Raw genomic sequence first — 18322 nt, forward strand, 5'->3', positions numbered from 1 at the left:
AGTTAAGCAATCAGAGATGAGAGAGGGAGAGGAGGTGGCAGAGGGCAGCCCGAAAATGAGTTTAGTGTAGCACTGTAAATTTGAGCAGAAAGTGGAAATGCAGTGGGAGAGAGTTGCCAGGTATTGGTTAAAAAGGCAGGGTGAGAGGGTAGACACCTGGGGAACACCACAGGTAGAGAGGAAGATAAATGAAAGGAAGGACCCAAGTTGCACCTGGGAGGGTCGATCTGAGAGGAAAGAGGTCAGCCAGGTCAGAGCCTGATCAGTGATACCCAGGTTTTCATGGAGACGGTTGAGCAGAATGGTATGGTTGACCGTGTCGAAGGCAGAAGAGAGATCGATGAGGATGAGGACAGAGGGAATGTTAGAGTCAAGGTTGGAGAGCAGATCTTCACGGATGTTCAGGAGAGCAGTTTACGTGTTTCTGGCAGCTCTGAAGCCAGACTGGTGGTCATGGAGACAGTCAACAGAATTGGAATGAAGGTTAAGCTGAGTGATGGCCAACTTTTCCAGGATTTTGCCCAGAAAGGGAGTAATGGAAATTGGGTGATAGTTAGCTGGACAAGAAGGATCAGCTGTGGGTTACTTGAGAAGAGGATGCACGAAGGAGTGCTTCAGAGGGGAAGGATCCCGAGGCAAAGCAGGGGTTGCAAAAATCAGCAAGGGCCGGAGCGAGGGTTTCAATGTGGTCCTTGATGGTTTTAGAGGAACAGGGATGAACCTGTTTTGATGAGGCTTTCATAGATCGGACTTGTCTAGCGACCTTGTCAGGGGAGAAAAGAGGAAAGGACGAGAAGGATGGTGGGGGGGGGTGGCTAAAGGAGGGTCAGCAAGCACAGATGTAGAGGGGAGAGGAGGTGTGTGGGTGGAGAGGGTGGACAGGATGTCCTGGGTTTTTGAAATTAAGTGAGAGGAAAGGGCATTGCAAAGAGCCTGGGAGGCAACAGGAGGGGTAGAGACTGCAGCAGGGTTGGCCAGCTCCTTACAGATTTTAAAGAGTTTGGCCGAGTTGTTAGATGCCGCAGAGACACGAGCTTGAATGTGGACTCTCTTCTTGGTGAGGACAGAGAGTCGTTATTGCCTTTGTAGCAGGCGACAGGCCAGTTTGTCAGAGGATAAACAGCAAGTCCTCCATTTCCTCTCAGTCACCCTACACTTACGTTTAAGTGTAGCTAGGTCACAGTCATAGTCAGAGTCAGGATTGTTATCTTTTTAGCACCTTTAAGAAGCTCCAAAGCGTTCAGATTTAATGTTAAGAAAGAATGTCTTAGGCTGTTGTGCCACCCCTCTAAGGCCGTGTTGGTTTTTTGGTGTACAATCTATACTTGCACTGTAACGGATCATATTTCTTTCTGGAATCTTGCTGATGTCTAGTGTCACTTCTTTTGAATTGCCCCATCTAATTACCATCAAAGTAATTTAGTAACTGTTCTAAAACCTGCTCGTTTTTTGTCTAATATTCACTTTGGGTTACTATTGCGAATAATAGTTTTATGTTGTACTCAAAATATGTATCATTGGCATATTTACTTTGTAGGCCACTTTTTTGCAATTTTCGCCAAATTGCCCTGGTAAAATGGAAGAAACACCCGTGGATATTTGTGGTTGGGGATGTTTGCTTAATTCCTTCAATGCCTGTATTTCGAAATCTGTAATAATCATTTCTGGCTTTATTGGGGTGACAGCACTCAAAATAAAGTCGAAAAATTCTTTGTACACCTCGTATGATTTTGTCGACAGTAATCCATAAAACAATGGTATTTCACTGTTATTTATTTCTCCGTGTAGGCTGTATAGTTGCATAAAAGGTGATTGTGATGGCCACACTTTAAATGTTCCATCCGCCTGCCAGGTTCTGGAGTTTTTTAAGACATCTATTCCTTTCTGTGTGCCAAACACTATTTTTCTAGGTTCGTATCTAACTTTGTCGTACAATTAAAAATGGCTCATTCTTATCAGTTGTTTGCAGGTCAGTCGTAATCTGAAGTTTCTCAAATGACTGTGGGGGGAAGTGGATAATTTTCTTTCTGACATATCCGGCCTTGCAGCATTTTTACATTTGTCATCTGCCTAGCGAAGTGAAATGGCATCCTTCACTAGAATTCCACTTGCCGATTCCCCCTCTAAAAGTGCTTTCTATTCCGTTATTTGTGTTTTATTTCTACTTTTGACCCTCTGGTAAATTGTTGTGTTCTGTTTCATGAAGTATATTTTCACTTTCTGTTAAAAGCCCTCCTTACAACCATGCAAATAATATTCAGTACATTTCCAGTTATTAATTTGGCTATTTCTCTCGCGTTCTTTATTGAAAATATATCCCTTGTATACCAACTGTCTCTTTCCATTCTGTGATAGCACAAATTCCACCCCTTTCACCTCTATTTTATAATCTGTAATAAAAACGGCCCCAATTAGTATACATCCCATAACTTACACTTCTTTCTGTCCGCACGGATCTGTCATCCAGGTGGCCAGGACATGACCATCACTACTGGATCAAGTTCCTGGGGGTGGACCAGTGACGGAGTATCACCTGGATGGGTTGTCCTCAGGAGGTGGGAGTGGGAGTGGGACACTGATGAGTGAGACGCAGCATCCCCTTTCCTTTAATACCTTGTCCCCATCCTATCACGTAGGACATTCAAAACCACTGCCCCTTTTCCGACATGAACACTTTTGCACAACACACCAGACAACGGACAAACACCAGAGCCATTTACCTGACATGTCCCAATACAAGGGTCGGGCAAAGTCAGGCAATTGATCAGAATCACACACACACACCTGACAGCCATTTCCCTTCCCCACAGGGATAAAAGGTGGAGCAAGAGAGCACAGTACGAGCAAGGCAGACCGCACAACGAGACGGCTGACAAGGATAGACACAACCTTGCCCTTTTAAACATAGACCGGAGAAACCTCTGCAGAGGGAATTGTAAAACCAAGGACAATAGCCTAAGTGTACTGCACCAGATGTCAACGGTACACAGAGGGTGTTGACGCTGAAAAGCGGGAGCATGGGAAACTTCTGCTACCGTGGTACCAGCCTTGACTCCAGTTAGGAGCAGAGGCGTTACTAGGGGGGGGGGGCTGAGAGGCCTACAGCCCTAGTCTTTTGGTTGTAGCCCTGGATAGAGTCTCAGGTGCTACAACCAAAATGCTAGCTAGCCCCAAGTCCTGCCAGTCCTGGCATTAGCTTAGCCCCTGATCTTTTTCAGACCTAGCAACACCCCTGGTTACGAGGAAGGCCAAGCGGTTCATCACAGCCGGTGAGTCGAGGAGAGAACCGATAAGAGCCGGGCTGTGGTGAATGAAAGACGCAGAATGGCAAATTGAACTAAGTTCAAAGAACGGTAAAAGTGTTAAGGGGAGACCAGCTGCAGAGGAAACCGGCACCACGTGGGTGCTAACTTCAGAGACTGTGGTCGATCCCTGTCTGAGTAAAACTACAGAAACCAGAAGCCCATAGGAGAGCCGCCAAGTTAGGTCAAAGTGGTCATACAGGAGGTCGAGTAAAATCCCCGTACAGTCGAAAACCTTTACCTAAGAACTGTAAATAGAAGTGAATCCTGCAAACATTTGTGAATGTGAAGTTGTCAAGAGTGAACCCGACTGAGGGATGCTGACGAGAAGGGGGCAAGTCTAAAGTCCCAAGAAAAAGTGTGTTGACAAGAGGGAACCTGGCCGAGGGATGTCCACTGGAAATGTTTAGAAAGACATTAAGATTTGTGAAGGAAGCAAAAACCATAGTGAAACCGGTAGAGGGAGGCTGAGAGTAAAGAGGGGTCAGGGCCCAGAAGAGAGGGACCCAATGGTGAAGAATCCTCACCCTATGTGAAAGCAGGAAACAAACTTTCATTTTGTTAAAGAAACCTTTTGTTTTGTTGTTTGAATACACCATGCCCTCGAAGGAAAGAAACTTTCAAGTGAAACGAGACTTGGCCATCGAGGCTCCTGATAAACCGGAACAAGAACTGTCGATGCGTGCTGGGGAAGCTCGAGTGTGTGCTGTACCCCAAGATCCACCTTACCCTGTGCTCAAAACGTGGGAAAGGGAGAACCAAGTTACTGCATTCTGACATATGCATCCTCTTCTTCCCCCCCTGGGGCTGCTTCTACACCTCCGTAGGGTGTACCTCTGATTTGTACCCCTCGTTTGAAGTCTTTCAAGGACGGCAACCTTCTCCATATTGCCACTTTAAACTTTCACTCAGCTATCAAACGCTCCTCTGACATCTCTCGCCTCCTAGAAGAACTTGACCTCAATGGCCTCGGTCTCACCGAGACATGGTTCACGGCCAGCTCTGTCACGAGCTTTGACACTCTCCTCCCGGATTGCTACAAGATCCTCTCAGCACCCGGATCCAACCACTCCAGAGGGGGTGTAGCACTGATCTCCCCTGAGTGGATTCCTGCCTCTGTCATTCCTACGCAGGCCTACTCCTCTTTCGAATGACTTGTCTGCAGGCTCTCTCTCTCTCTCCTGGCCATTCCCTTTCTGTGGCTACCATCTATCGGCCACCTGGTCAGATCTCCCACTTCCTCTCTGAGTTGGTGGACTTCTCCTCTGCGCTCCTGGCCTCAACCACTCAACTCCTCCTCCTTGGAGACTTCAACATCCACCTGGATGCTTACTGTCCTTCAACTGGACTCTTTCGCGACCTCTGCGACTCTCTCTCACTCTCTATTCTCCCCTCTGGCCCGACTCACTCTGCAGGGCACACTCTTGATGTTTTGATCTCTTCAGACCTTCCCCATTTGATCCCGCTCACCACACCTCTCTCATGGAGTGATAACTTTCTACTTTCCTCCCATCTTACCCTCTCTACCCCTCAAGCCAAGCCAACCCCAGCACTGCCACCTACCTTCTTGGTTATCCAACCCATGAAGCGTGTGTCAATTGAGGCTTTCGCCACCACTTTCTCAGCCCCCCTCCTCCCCCCTTGGCTGACTCACACCCCGACTCAGCCTTTTCCATGCTCCACTCTGCTATATCTGATACTCTCGATGTTCTTGCCCCTGTCATGAGGATCCGCTTGAAGCCCAAAGCTAAGTGCAACTCTTGGTACGACCCAGACCTCGTCACCCTTAAACGCAAGTGCAGGGTGGCTGAGAGGAAATGGCGTGCTTCCGGTACATCCTCTGACAAACTGGCCTTCCACTTGCTCCAAAGGCAATACCGGCACTCCGTCCACACTAAAAAGAGAGCCCACATCCAAGCCTCTGTCTCCGCAGCATCTAACAACTCGGCCGAACTCTGCAAGCAGCTGGCCAATCCTGCTGCAGTCTCTACCTCTCCTGTCCTCTCACAGGCCCTCTGCACAGCCCTGGCTTCTCCTTTCATCTGTAAAACTCAGGACATCCTGTCCTCTCTCTCTTCCTCTCCCCCTCCTCTCTCTACTCCCTGCTCTTCCTCTGGCCACTCTTCGGCCACCTCTCCACCCTCCTTCTCTGCCTTTCCCGTGTTCTCCTCAGACAAGGTTTATAGAAAGATCCAATCCATGAAAGTCTTGTCAAAACAGGTTCACCCTTGTTCCTCCAAAACCATCACGGACCACATTGACACCCTGGCTCCTGCTCTGGCTGATTTCTGCAACCACTCCTTCGCCACTGGAGTCTTCCCCTCCCCCCTGAAGCACTCACTTGTGCACCTTCTTCTTAAGAAACCCTCTGCCGACTCTTCCTGCCTGGCTAACTATTGTCCAATCTCCATAAAGCCTTTCCTAGGCAAACTCCTTGAAAAGCTGGCCATCTCCCAGCTTAATCTTCACTCTGAATCTGTTTGTTGTCTCCATGACCATCAGTCTGGCTTCAGGGCTGCCAGAAGAACGGAAACTGCTCTCCTGAACATCCGTGAAGACCTGCTCTCCAATCTTGATTCCAACACCCCTTGTGTCCTTATCTTACTTGATCTCTCTTCTGCCTTTGACACAGTCAACCATGCCATCCTGCTCAACCGTCTCCGTGATAACCTGGGTATCACCGATCAGGCCCTTGCTTGGCTGACCTCCTTCCTCTCCGGTCGATCCTCCCAGGTCCAACTTGGGTCATTCCTCTCCTCTATCTCTACCTGTGGTGTCCCCAGGGGTCTAACCTCTCTCCCTGGCTGTGCAACCAATACCTGGCACTTCTTGCCCACTGCATTGGCCACTCTCTGCCCCAACATTCAGTACTATGCGGATGACACTTAACTCATCTTCAGGCTCCCCTTGGCCACCTCTTCTCCTTCTCTCATCTCTGACTGTCTCTCCGCCATCCAGGAGTGGTGTGCCGCCAATGATCTCTGCCTTAATGCCAGTAAGACCGAGATTCTCCTCATTGGCACACCTGCTCCCTCCTTTCCTGTCACTCTCTGGCCAGCCTCTCTTAGCCCTCTTCCTGCTCCCAACTGTGAGGCTAAAAACCTCAGGCTCATCTTCGACTGCACACTTTCCTTCTCGCCTCACATCTCTGACGTCTCAAAAAAGTCACACTACCATCTGCACCTCCTCAGAGGTATTGTTCCTTACCTCTCCTTCCCCCAGAAGCTCACGGTCTCCAGAGCTCTGGTTCTATCTAGGCTGGACTACTGCAACAGCCTCTTTCTAAATCCACCTGCCTCCACTCTCCGCCCTCTGCACAGCCCTGGCTTCTCCTTTCATCTGTAAAATTCAGGACATCCTGTCCTCTCTCTCTTCCTCTCCCCTTCCTCTCTAAACTCCCTGCTCTTCCTCTGGGAACAGGACTGTGAGACTTGTCCTCGGCCTCAAGTCCAGGGATCGTATCTCTCCAGGACTGCAATCTCTGCACTGGCTCCCCGTGGCAGCGAGGATTAAGTTCGAAACCCTCTGCATTGTCCACAAGGCCTTCTGGGGCCTGGGACCTCAATACCTTCAACTCTCTCTTCCTAAATATCTTCCTTCTGGAGCTCTTCGCTCATCCGCTTCCAACTCCCTCAGGATTAGTCGCTTCTCCAAGCAGCAAGTTGTTGGTAGATCTCTTTCTTCTGCTGGGGCCTCCCTCCGGAACAGCCTCCCTGCCTCCCTGAAACTTGAGGAGTACCATCTCCGGTTCCGGAAGCAACTCAAGACCTTCTTCTTTGCTTCTGCTTTCTCTCCTCCTTACCCCTGCTGATCTCCTGGCTAAATCTGAAACTGCATTGGTTAACTGGCTACCCTCTGATCTCGGGCCCAGGTCCTCTCCCCACCAGTTACACACCTGCACTGCCCCACGGGCAACCTTTGCACTCTGGGACTGTTTCTGATCCCTACAGCCCCTCCTAGCACTTGACACCTGATGTCTCCCCTCTTGAGCTCTTCGCTACTCTACCTCTTACTCCCTCAGGAACAGTCATTTTTAAAATAAACGTGCTCTGGGTAGATCTCTGTTTTCGGCTGGGGCCTCCCACTGGAACAGCCTCCCTGCCACTCTAAAACTTGAGGAGAATAATCTCTGGTTCCAGAAGCACCTCAAGACCTTCCTCTTTGCTTCTGCCTTTGCTCCCCCTCTCCCCTGCTGATCTGCTCTCTCTTGGAACTGTGCACTTGGCCACGCTCTGTCCCCTGGGCCCAGGTACCTGCTCAACTTCCTGCACTGCCTCCTGGCCACCCTTTGCACTGGGGACTGTATATGTACCCATAGAGTCCCGCACCTCCACATTTTCTTCCTTTTCTGTACTTATTCAGACTTAAACAGTCTGCTGCCGTAAACACAGCACTTGCCACTTGCTGGCTGCACTACCACTGTTTATTGCCTCTATTATCTATTTATTTTTATTTAGTATTTCTGTTCTCTTCTGCTGCGCTCTTTCCACTCTCTGCCTTCCATGCACTTTTTTTCCTTTTCCCTTTCCCATGAACTTGCGCATTCTCAATGTCACTGGGCCTAGTAAGATCGCTGTTTTGTTCTCTCTCTGTATCCCCTCCCTTGCCGCGCCTTGAAACACTTGTGTATAGGCGCGTTATAAATGCCATATCATATCATATCATTTGAGAACACTTCTTACTTTTCCTGAAAACCATCCCACACCCTTTTTTGTATTAGTTGTAAGGTCAATAGGTTTCTTAGTATAGGCCCTTTTTATTTTGACTTGACGCCTCTAGGACTGCCTTATTTTCTTTTGATGGTCGATGCTTGCTCCCATCTTAGATTTAGGTTTTTCCAACCTGCATATAGTTTAACAAACACCCTTGAACTGTGATCACTTGTGTCTGTCTTTACTGTTGCCACCATGAGTTCCTTATATTTCACATTTCTTTACTGTGTTTAAAATGCATTTCTTATCTGTTTGGATTTCATTTTTCTCTCTCTTTTCCAAGAGCATTCAGACGTTAAGGATTTTTTACAGCTGACCCTGCTGTGTTGAAATCGTGGCAGGTACGAGACCATTTGCATATATTACTCAGGTTCTTTTCTCTTCGTGGCAGCAGTCTTTATTTTTTCATCGCTGTTCATCTCCTCTAGTGTTTACATGGGGAGGCTCTGAAAATGTACCTCTGTTATTTCACCACTATTATTTATTTTCGGTACGATGAAATCACATACAACCCCTTTAACAAAGTCTTATGACTACGTAGGCGTCACATTTTCAGAAAGTATAAAAGGGGAAGCACCCGGAACCAAATGGGCTTCCAAGATGAATCAGGCAATTGGGGCCATAAAAAGGTTCTCCAAAAGTTAGAAGGCCCAACCTATTCCCATTTTATTACACATCTATACTGCCAAACCCAAACCCATAGCCCTCTACGGGGCAGGCGAATGGGGGTTCGAATCACTTTCGCCATTATTTGTGGCAGAGAATTCCTTTTTAAAATACATTTTGGGGTTGTCAATTTCGGCCCCAAATTATATGCTACAGACTACTTAACGTTACTTCAATTGAGGACCTTTTGAAAATTGAACCTGTCAAACTCTGGCAAAGAATTTGCACAAACTAGAAAGCAGTCTGGACTAGAGAAATAATGTCATCACTGTTGGCTAGTAAAAACAATCATTTGAACATACCTTGGTTACCCTTTGTCAGAAAATCTCTTATTGCAGTAAATTGTAATATTCTTTTTACAAATACATCTATTATTAAAGCAACTGCCGATATGAGTATTGCTTCACTACAATTAAGTTATAAGATGTACAGAGAACAGAAAGAATTTGAGAAACGTTCGGTAAGACGCTAAATACGCCTGGCAGTGCAAGCTACCGGGCTACCATGTTTTACCCAATATTGAAAAAGGACAGAATTTGTATTACTCGTCTGAGACTTAATTTGATTTTCCTAAATGGGATCACTGCGAAGTGGACGAGAAATGTTAGTACCTGATATGATGTGTCCAATTTGGAGGACGGTATTGAGGATTTAATTCATTTTATATTTTTCTGTCATGCTGATATTAGTGCCTGCCATCACTTCTTGCTCCCTCTTCCTGGGCTGTTGGCTTTTAAACAATGTAAACTAGCCTTGTTATATCTTTTGAAAGTATCAACACCATTGCTAGCCTGGTCATTACTCCCGTATCTGAAAGCATCATTATGCATGAGAACCAAAATCTTAAAGACAACTGTCTAATAATGATGCCTGAGTGTACTGGTGCCAGAAGTACCCCCTGATGATTAACGATCTTTCCTTTTATAAGACATTGGGCCTTATTACGAGATTGCTGGTAGGCTACCGGCAATATCAGCTTACTGTTTCTGCCACCCGATATCCCGGTATTACCAGGATATTATGGCTGGCAGCGGAATGGTAAGTTCCCATTTCCATGGAGTCTAGTAGGACTCCATGGGAATGGGAACACTGAAGCACCGGCACCACTGCCAACGGTGCCAGTGCTTTAGCGGATTCTCTCTTGGTAGGGGCCTGAACGGTACAACGTCCTTTCATCGCTGGTTTTTTTCGCTGCATTTTTTGCCGCAGATTTTTTACCCAAAAAAAAACCATTGAAAAATATGGGGGGTGGGTGGAGGGATACAAGGTTTCTGGGTGTTTCTGGGCTAGATTCTAAATAGGTGTGAAGGGGGCTTCGGGGGTTAACCCCCAAAAAAGAAAACGGGCGATGGAATGACATGGAACCGCCTGAACTACCGGCAGGTCAGGCCTGCCGGTTGTTCACTGCCTCTACCGGCAGGCTCAGAGTAACCCGGTCCAGAAACAATGCTGGAGCAGGTAGTACCAGCCGTTGTACTGGCCTTTTTTCTAGACCCGATTACTCGTAATGAGGACATTTATCTGTAACATAAGATCTAATGCAAGTCTTAAGGTTTGGCACATTCTGAGAATAATTCTTAATGTTTGGTTATTACGCACACTGTTTTTATTGTGTAAAACTGATGAAATTGTGAGTTATGAAATTATGTATAAGTTGATTTTATGATGCAGTTTGATGAAATAGTTATATTCCGAATAAACTTTAAACTCGTTGTAAAATACAAATGCACACAAAGTCAAATTTACAACCCAATACAACGGTAATAATTCGATTTTATACAAGATACTATGGAATCACTGGCAATTGCTTGTTTTAGACAAAGACCCTAGAAACTATTTAGATGACGAACCAAAGTCAATCTTCACGAAAACACCATCACTTCGCAACTCTTTAAGTCCAAGTTGCATGAAACCAGTAGACAGGGAAGGCACCACATGGCTTAGAAAAGTACCAGTACAACAGGTTTCCATAAATGTGGTCATGGCAGCAAGTGCAAGTATTCTAATTGACTCTCTGAAATACCATACATGTGAAAATGGTACTTCAAATGTCTCTATAATATCTTTAATAATATGATAGATAAATTACCCGAGGAAGGAACCATGCGTTAATTCATCAGGTTGCAAGTTTGTAATTGGCAATTGGTAAATACCAAAGACGCCACATATTGGGCCTCATTCCGAGATTGGGGGCAGTCATGGCGCTATATGCGCCATGACTGCCACCAATACCGTGTCCAACACCGGTGTAGTTCAATGGGGACTTACTGATGTAGTCCGACCCTGGCGGGACAGGTAAGTCCCCACTGAACATGCCATTCCCATTGACCCCCCATAAGGCTCAATGGGAATGGGGAGGGCGCTAGGCGCTAATAACGGGCTCACGAGTAGCAAGCCCGTTATTAGCGCCCTGGTCCCTTAGCGGGACCCGTAAAGGACGTGTGGTCAGACCACTTGTCCTTTACGGTTCCCGCTAAGGGACCTCGGAATTGGGCGGTAGGGGATTTCCAGCATCGGTCTCCTTACCGTTGCCGGTAATCCCTTACCGCTCACCTTGTAATGACCCCCATTGTGTTTCTCAGAACTCCATCAAATATGTATGATGATAGAGCTAGGAAATTAAAAGCATTACAATTAAACTCCAGTATCAGTTATTAATAATATATTACGTCTCAAACATCCGCATTCTATTTACACTAACACTTCTGGAAAGAAAATCTCTGTAGGTGGTTAAACACAGCAGGACACATGTATACAATCCATGGATATGTTTACGTGAAGCAGGACCTTACCATATGATCATTATTTGAGCTCTTAGTCACAAAAGCACCGGTCTACTGGTCAACTACAATACGTGCACCCGTTACACGTCATGACGCCATACATTGTACGTTTTAACGTCACTCACCAGTGCCATCACGTCATAAATAATCTGTGGATGCCAATAAACATATGGCATGCACCGGGTACGCTAGGAGCAGCGGGTACGCTAGGAGCAGCGGGTACGCTAGGAGCAGCGGGTACGCTAGGAGCAGCGGGCTCGCATTGCACAACTACGTTCTTAAGGCACACTAACTACTATTTTTACAAAAACTTTAGGCGTAGTGCCTGTAAGTTCTGGCGCCGCATGCTCGAAGCCTTGTTGCACAACCTTGCAACATGGATATGAACATTGGTGCAGTAATTAGAACATTGTGGATACAATGTAAGTTGTGCACGAAGTTCATAGATATCACTTCTATTCTTTCAGACCTCACCACCGGTAACGCACCACGAAACTTATTTTTTAAGTCCCAGCAATTAACTGGTAGGTAAGCACATTGTTTGCACTTATTCCAGCCCTATATCAGAAGACTATTTTGTGTGAATACAGCAAATGTATGCTTGATTTACAAACCCTACAGGTTGCTGGTTAATGATGGAACACACAACCAATATGAGCCACAGCTGCAAGATTAGCTATTACCAGCCAAAGGTACAGATAATACGAACAGAAAGTGCATATAAGCGAGTTTGGGTCACTCACACATGTGAATTATATATCACCATCATGAATATTCACGAAGGAGGTTTGTTTCGTAAGGGTTTTTTCATGCAAGAGTGAATGAGGCGAAATGTGTAAGGAGCCTCACAATAATTATAACTTCTAGTGACTTTGATACACCAGCTTGATATCATTATTAACTGTTTTCTCTAATCATCTCCTTTGCTCTTTCTCTCCCTCTTTTCGTATTGCCAAAAAAATAAACAGTTGTCTTTTAATGTTCAATGATATATGTCCAGCAATGTATTACAGTGCATTGAACTTTCGGGTGTAGCCTTGAAAAGCCTGCAGAGGGTGATACGCGTGCTAGCACATCAAGTACAATTCTGCATCGCCCAATAAATCACTGACTGCATAATCACACACACTTCTGAGGAATAAGGAATACCATTGAAAGTCTTTTAGGGCAGAGCGCACGTGTCTTGGCCAATATGATCAATCATGCAAATGCAGGGTGCCAGGTCAGGCGGCGTGAATGGTATCAAAAAGTCTACAGCACGCTGGACTCTCAATCGCACAACTAAAAGTACACCATGTGTGGCGTAGTTAAGTTCTGCTGAAACCCAGCTTTTTTTGTCACCCTGGTATGCCCCCACAAAATAACCTTGCACAATCACTGCTGAATGGAGTGCCCGCACGTTGAGAGTTATAAGAAGGCCCGGCCCCTCAATATATCCCTCTACGTGATGTAACATGGGGCCTCCCCACACTCAGCAACGTTTGTACTTGTTGTACATCAAGGAGTCTGGAAATCAAATCCTTCCATGGGCAACACATTATGCAGCAAGATTTTGGCTACCCCTTGATGGCAAAAGGCAAACCAGCATCTCGTCTGTTTTAGTGGCACCCGTCTCACATGTGGCATGAGCTTTGTTTTTAAGCCTAACGTTATATGATCGTTCTACTTTCTCTGGCGGCAATTGCAGCTGACCAATCACACATGGTTTACACTGGATGCAGTTGTGGCATATGGTTTTGTGGAGGTTGGACTATGAAGTCGACAGAAGGGGAAACAAGCAAAGGGGAGCTTCTACTGGGTACATTGACACAGTGACTGAAACTTGTATTGCCCAATGACAACTTCCAAGAGGCAACTGAAATACACCAACTCGTTGACAGCTCAGGAAATGGCCAAACCCCCATCCGGGAGGTACAAGGGTCGATTAGTAGGATCTCTAATTGATCTCTAGAATTGGATATAATAAATCGCTAGAAGTGTGATCACGTCAATGTCCCTCAGGAGAGTTTAGGTCATCTCTTTTTGCAGTCAGGGCCGCCTACTGCATGGCTTTCTGAGGGACGGGCTGTAAGCCACAATCTAACTAGCCTCTGTCTCCCTCTCCCCAGGGGAAGATGGCTTCATTCCCTCGCATAATCAGTGTGGTGGGGTCTGACAATGTTTGTTCTGATTATTTCCACCCTGTATCCTCCTTCAAACTTGCCTCTGGTCACCTGCCTATGTTTAGAATGTGACATTTTACAGGTGTGCATTTCAGTAGGAAATTGTTACCTGGACATTATACCACGTGTGACAGTACAGCCTGTAAGGAGTTCATGTTTTTTTTTCGTACATATATACTTCTGCATTCCAGTAGACGTAGGAGGAATATGATAATACAACAGATGGAAAAACAATTATTTACCGGGAAACACTGACATATCACAATGCGCTCAAAGTGAAGAACTGGAGGTGGTGTGTACAGATGAGTGGTAGCCACAGAGGGAGAAAGAATTCGATGAAAAAGATGAACAGTTGGTTAAAGAATTGATCAAAGAGATAGAAGACACACGAGCAGAAGTACGGTTAGGTAACAAGAAGAGGATTTGGGACAGGAGTTGCCTGAGGGGATCCGGTCATTTTTTCGAATGCAATTATGTCGAAAACATTTTGTCGAAATGTTTTTTTCTCGAATGTATTCTTTTTTTTATTTAATACGTTTTTTGGGTTTTGTAAGTAAAAAAAAGTGTTAAAAAACGGGGGTTTGCTGGGGAACCCCCCCATTAAAAAAAAAACATTCAAATTTTTTTTTTGACGACGAAATGTTTTCGAGATAATGGCATTCGAAAAAATGTCATTCGAAAAAATCACTATAAACCGTTGCTGAGAGTGGGAAAATGAGTTGAGGTTGGGAACAGTTGGAAAGGAAGAGGGTTCCCAAAGAGGTAAAGACTATTGAGGGTAAAAGCCGTACAAAAAAAAAGAGGTACCCAAAGGGGCGAAGAAGGCGCCTCCACAGAGGGACAAAACTGATAAAAGCCAGAGAAAGTGAGGCCCCAGCAAAAAACAGTTGGCATTTCAAGACAAAGAGGATGCCACAGAGTAGTTGGCCACCCTTCTAACCTGGCTAGTTCTCCAAACTCCCTTCCAGGACAGTTGCCATGCTTTCTACCCATGACTCTCATTCCAATGACACGTGTCACAGCACAGCCGTTTCACTTTGCCAGACCATCTTGAAAGGCAGGTGGCGTGGTTCCCGGGGAAGAAGAACAGACCACATACCAACAGGACCCGGTCACAGAGGAGAAGGAGGATAAAAGGAGTGACAACCCTGTGAAACCAGTGCTGGCTAAAGATTGTCAAAGAACCTGGGAAGAAGGCATATCAGTGCCACTGGGAAGACCAGAGACTTTGTCGCAAGGGTTTCTTTTTGGAGAGAAGCTACGTGGAACGTTTAGTTGTGCTTGAACCTTTTGTTAGTCAAAACCAATGGACTAACCCAGAGATTTCATTGCACGTTATGCATGTGCGGTTTATACTTTGGCCACTCACTGTAAAGGTTCCCTCACGAAACACTTTTAAAACTTAAGTTACTGGGTCTGCCTAAACTTTTGATCCCAGTTACAGCCGTGACATATCTCAGTTATTTCCAATAAAGAAATTAGATTTTTTCGTCTGGGTGTCTCTTGTGGCAGAAGCCACCTGTTGTCTATTCTTGAGGGTACATCATAGGCAAAAGAAGGGCTGCATATCGCTGTGTATTCGTTTGCTTGCAGAGAGCAGTAGTAACGCGTTTCATCAGTGTGTTGATTCTTTCCGCCGGAACTTTGTAGAAAATCTCCAGCCTCTGCATGGTCATCACTGTCCTCTCCCCCAGTAGGAGGGACATGGAGGATCTGAGTGCATCATGGTGTGGCCTGAGAGGTATGTGTGTGAACTGCAAACAGAAGATCAGTGACCCATCTGGGCACAGTTGACAGGCCTCACATCCCCTCTCCGAGCCACTGCCCTCCTGACTCTTCACTCCCCTTCTTCCCCTGAGCCGCATTAACCTCCACCCACCTCCCTGGAGCTTGGGTGGGGGAGAAGAGAGAGAGGGGGGGAGAGAGAGATGGAGAGAGAGAGAGAGAAAACACATTTAGTACATCTATAGTATTTCCATTTGAACACCACGTTTAAATCCGCATCAGAAGCCACCATAAAGGACTGTAGATCTCAAGCAGTTTTATTTTCTTCTTATTCTTTCGTTGTATATAAAAGGCACATTTTGCAATTCAATCATAGACATGAAGTGCCTTTCTTATTGCACTCCGTTATACTCCGCAAAGACACTCTCAAACACAGATCATGCCTCTTCCTCACATCCAACATGCATGTATCACAGGAACATGCTGGGTCAAACTTGGATAGAGAGCTAATCCTCTAATTAGTCATTACAGAGATATTTATGCTATCATCAAAGTCCCCATCATATTAGGACAAGTACACCCCCATACACTTAGACCTTCTCCATTAAGGAGACTCAAGACAACCCGACTGGTTTCAGTAACTTCTGGACAGCAGGTCTTCATCAGGCGTGGCGACCAAACAGCATGGGGAAGATAGGCTTCGTCTCTGTGTGGTGCTCATCTAAATATGGGTTTCTAAGGTGCTTGGTCAATTATGCTGGGTGTGCGGAGGACAAATGGAGGGACCTAAACAATGGTTTACTTTGACCAACTTGTGGATCCATGGATCATAATAACAAAACTTATTTGCCATGTTGTATGCTATACTGAACCTATTTTATTGATTTATTAGCGCGGGATGGGTATGCGTTTGGTTTATGCTGCTGGTTACACGTTTCTCTCCTCCTCATGTCAACAATCGTTATCAATTATGCCCCAGAGGGAGCCCAGCCAAGACGAACTTTTAAAGATGACAATATCAGGCATATTGAGGGAGTACTTTGGGCTTAAATGGCAGTACTTGTGTCTTTGATAGGGATTGCGTGATTATATGATAACACTACCTGGCATACTGCAGGAGTGCCTGAGCACATAACGTCATGTGAGGTCCTTAACTGTGCTGTAAAACGTATGGACTTGCATGTCACTATGGTAACATGTTTTGTAAATTCCAAGGATTTGACCCTGTATGTAAATGCTTTCTTTTGATGCATGTTCTTAGCCATCCGTTTATTTCGTTGGCTTTGCCCGTGCCAGGATGCTTAAACATCTTCATGGTATGGAAAGGTGTGTATTATGTATTGATGTATTGGATTTACTAAGCATTCATCCACATGGCAACCGACAGAGTGCTGTACGTAGAAGGCACCCGCAGAGACGTTGGGTGCAGCGGTGGCAGCTGAGCTTCAATGGGCGTGAGTAGGATGGGAGACGATAGAAAAAGGCTGATTGTTAAGCGGCTCCTCCACCTCCCTCAGGGTCAGTCGCTTCTTCAAGCAACGAGTTGGTGGTAGATCTCTTTCTTTGGCTGGGGCCTCCCTCTGGAACAGCCTCCCTGCCTATCTGAAACTTGAGGAGAACCATCTCCGGTTCCGGAAGCACCTCAAGACCTTCCTCTTTCCTTCTGCCTTCTCTCTTCCTCTACCCTGCTGATTTCCTGTCTGATACTGCACTGGTCACCTGACTACCCTCTGATTTCGGGCCCGGGTCCCCATCTGCCCAGTTGCACACCTGCACTGCCTCCTGGCAACCCTTGCACTTGGGTCTGTATCTGTAACCCTACAGTCCCCCTGCCTGCACTTTTGGACACCTGCTGTGCGCACTTACCCTTGCACCTGCCACTTGCTGGCCACACTTCTTGTTATTGTTTTGATCCCATGTACTGCACAGCACTCTCCCCTTTCCCCTGGCACTTTTCCCCTCCCCCCTACCCTGCACTTGCGTGACCTCAATGTCACTTGGCCTAGTAAGATCATTGTCTCCCTCTATTCCCCCCTTCCTTGCCTCGTCACGCCTTGAAACACTTGTGTAAAGGCGTGTTACAAATGCCATATCATATCATATCAATTATACTTCTGAAAAGGCCTTCAAAGAAAGCCATACAAATACTGTTTTATATCAAATATCATCAATTTCAACTTCCAGCTTGTGGCATTTAACTGTTACAAATCAGTATTTTTAAAAAAAGAGATCTCAAATATTATATAACAAACCGTTTTAGTCGGTGCATTGTATAAACCTAAAAGGGCTGAATGCTAAGCATAAAAAATGTAATTAACTCGGGGAGTGAATACAAGGGACAATTGGGAAGAAAAAGCACAAATCCGTCAATGTGTTTTAGCATAAAGCAACACCAATAGTTATTCTGCCCTTTATAACACAGAGGGCAAAGGATTTAGGCAGTTTCGGGGTGGTCAGGAAAGGTCCCAATGATGAAGAGGGGCTCACATTGCGGGCGCCATATTTGTGACTGGCGGTGCAGCAAAGTTTACATGATGTTACACTTTTATATGCATCCAGTGTAGTGAAATGTGAACGGATGTGTTACTTCAAGTGTTACTTGATGTTCAAGATTGATACATATTACATTTGCACACACGTAGCAAGATAAATGCCAAAACCACCAAAAGAAATATAAAACACAATCTAGATATGGTGTGCGACGAAGTGCCTAGAGGCTGGGCGGCAAGGAGTTTCATAATGCGCATGGGAGGAAGGAGACTGGTCATGGAGGAACCACTGTAAAGAAGAGACAATATTTATGGAACATGCATGCACACGGAGATATATACACAGGGAATGTATTCATCTATACTTAGTGGGCTTTTATAAATGTGTTAACCTCTTCAGTCAGGAGTTTGGGAGGGGAATTTTAAGTGACTGGGAAAATCTAGTTCTGCGGGGTTGGAGGTCGAAGGAGAAGTAATGATTCA

This window comes from Ambystoma mexicanum, chromosome 5q (assembly GCF_040938575.1).
Source record: "Ambystoma mexicanum isolate Mex_15411 chromosome 5q, UKY_AmexF1_1, whole genome shotgun sequence".
In the NCBI taxonomy this organism is placed as follows: Eukaryota; Metazoa; Chordata; class Amphibia; order Caudata; family Ambystomatidae; genus Ambystoma; species Ambystoma mexicanum.